This window comes from Nerophis lumbriciformis, linkage group LG17 (assembly GCF_033978685.3).
Source record: "Nerophis lumbriciformis linkage group LG17, RoL_Nlum_v2.1, whole genome shotgun sequence".
Lineage (NCBI taxonomy): Eukaryota > Metazoa > Chordata > Actinopteri > Syngnathiformes > Syngnathidae > Nerophis > Nerophis lumbriciformis.
Genome location: NC_084564.2, coordinates 40911358 through 40913857, shown reverse-complemented (window position 1 = coordinate 40913857; position 2500 = coordinate 40911358). Strand labels below are relative to the sequence as shown.

The 2500-nt window shown below is 43.3% G+C and overlaps 1 protein-coding gene across 1 annotated transcript in view; it reads right to left on the bottom strand.

The window, feature by feature from the left end:
* Positions 1–442, bottom strand: part of cbl (Cbl proto-oncogene, E3 ubiquitin protein ligase) — a 205467-nt gene extending 205025 nt beyond the window's left edge. The window contains exon 1 of the mRNA XM_061973246.2: positions 1–442. This exon is cut by the window's left edge and continues 358 nt beyond it. The gene's annotated coding sequence lies outside the window, so the exon portion shown is untranslated.
* Positions 443–2500: the final 2058 nt, after the last annotated feature.

The window sequence follows — 2500 nt, the reverse complement described above, 5'->3', positions numbered from 1 at the left end:
TAACACAAACCCCCACGCTGAGTGGCTCGCTATGCCGCGTGAAGGCAGCCGGGCTACGGGAGCCGAGAGAGGCGACAATGGCAGCGCTTCTCCGCAGCGACTGGAGTGTCTCTACCCGCCTTGCTGCTGCTGCGTGTCGGCGCTAAGTGGCGCCAGTGCGGCCCCGGGCGGCGGCGGCGGCGGCGAGGCTGCTGGCTGCTGGCGGAGACCACTCGCCGAGGGCGCCGGAGAGGAAGCGGGGCTGCTGAGGAGAACGACAGGCTGGGTAAGAGTGACCAAACAAGGGTGGAAATGAAACATCGCCAAGTGTCTTTGTTGTTTTTTCCCCTTCTATTTTCCCTTCTTCTATGTGACGTGTGTGCACGCAGCCTTTCCTGTCCTCTTCCCCCCCGACCGATCCTCAACTCCACGCCTTCGCCGCGCGCGTTCACGCCACTTCGTGTTGACGGGAGCGCGCATCTCTCTGCGCACAGCATTCAAAATAGAGAGGGGTTCTGGTCGCCCTTGGCAACCACAGACGCTTCTGCCAAAGTTTCCTTTTTTAAGGATGCATGTATGTATCTTTATACTGTATATGTATGTATGTATATATATATATATATATATATATATATATATATATATATATATATATATATATATATATATATATATATATATATATATATTAGAGATGCGCGGTTTGCGGACACAACCGCGGAGTCCGCGGATTATCCGCGGATCGGGCGGATGAAATTAAAAACAATAAGATTTTATCCGCTCGCGGGTCGGGTCGGGTGGATTAATTAGATATTTTTTTTATTTTTTTATTTTTTTTGCGGGTGGCAGTTAAACCAATTGGGAAATATATATACATAGTTAAATGTTGTTACCCACATACGAAAAACGAGCAGGCACCTGCTGCATATGCCACAACAGAAGAAAAAGAAAAGAAAAGAGATGGACACTTTTACGGAGCGGAGAAGGGACGCCTCGCCGGGGTCCGGGACCGAGGCCCCTTCCCCCGAGAGGGCCCCACCGGGAGCCGTAGCTGAGGCGATCCGCGAGAAGGGCCCGACGCACGTCCAGGGTCACTACCGCGCCCACCGCACCGACACCCCGCCTCGTCCGCTTTCGCAGTGCGCTCACGAAAGGGGTGGGGCTCACCCTGGTTGATATAGAGAGCAGGACGGTGGCCATGGAATTTCATTTAAGGTTTGTGATAAACCATCAAACTCATTCGTTAAAAGGACTCTATAGTAATTTAAAGCAAATTTTTCTGGACATTATCATGCAAGAAAAGTTTATTTTTGGGATCGCGATCACCGCGTAATGATTTTTAAAGGTTGCATTACATTATTAACTGTCCCATGTGATCAGCCAGTGCGATTGGAAGTCCATGCTCAATTATTGCCTCCGTAAATAAAACTTCGGCATTTATCACATCCAAAGAATCTGTTTGGGCGACGAAAAACGTTGAAAGTTTTCCACTTGTATCTATTAGACTTGTGTTTTTTTGTCCCAACGTGGTCTTTTACATCGCTAATTCCTCCGTGTCCGATCGAAAAAATCTTGTCTGCACAAGGTGCAATTCGCGTAGTTTTCACCCTTTTTTTTTTTTTTAAATTAATATTAGATATATAACAACGGGCGGATGGCGGGCGGGTGGAGTTCTGATCAAACGTTACATCGGGTGGATGGCGGATGGTTGACGACTTTCTGACGCGGTTGCGGATGAAATAAATTGCCTATCCGCGCATCTCTAATATATATGTATGTATGTATGTATGCAGAGGTGGGTAGAGTAGCCATAAATTGTACTCAAGTAAGAGTACTGTTACTTTAGAGATTTATTACTCAAGTAAAAGTAATGAGTAGTCACCCAAATATTTACTTGAGTAAAAGTAAAAAGTATGTTGTGAAAAAACTACTCAAGTACTGAGTAACTGATAAGTAACATACACACACATATCATATATACATATATATATATATATATATATATATATATATATATATATATATATATATATATATATATATATACATATATACACATACATTGATATATACAGTATATCATTTATATTTATTTATTTTGCCGTTTTTGTTTACATGGTTAAAGGTGTTTTAATGAATATACATGCATGTTTAACACATATAGATTCCTTTCTTTCATGTTGACAAGAATATAAGTTGGTGTATTACCTGATTCTGATGACTTGCATTGATTGGAATCAGACAGTAGTGATGACAAACGTCCACGTTTTCAAATGCAGGAGAAAAAAAGTTCCTCCTTTCTGTCTAATACCACATGAAAGTGGTTGGTTTTTGGTATCTTATTTGTCCAGCTTCCATATTCGTTTTCACACACTTTACAAGAAATACATTGGCGGCAAATTCCGTAGCTAGTTTGCGCTGGCTTTCGGAGACTCTTGTTTTGAAAGCGCAGGCGCGATGGAGCGGCACTTTTATTGTGAAGACAGGAACTGTGCAGTCAGTCTTTAGGCTTGTGACGGGA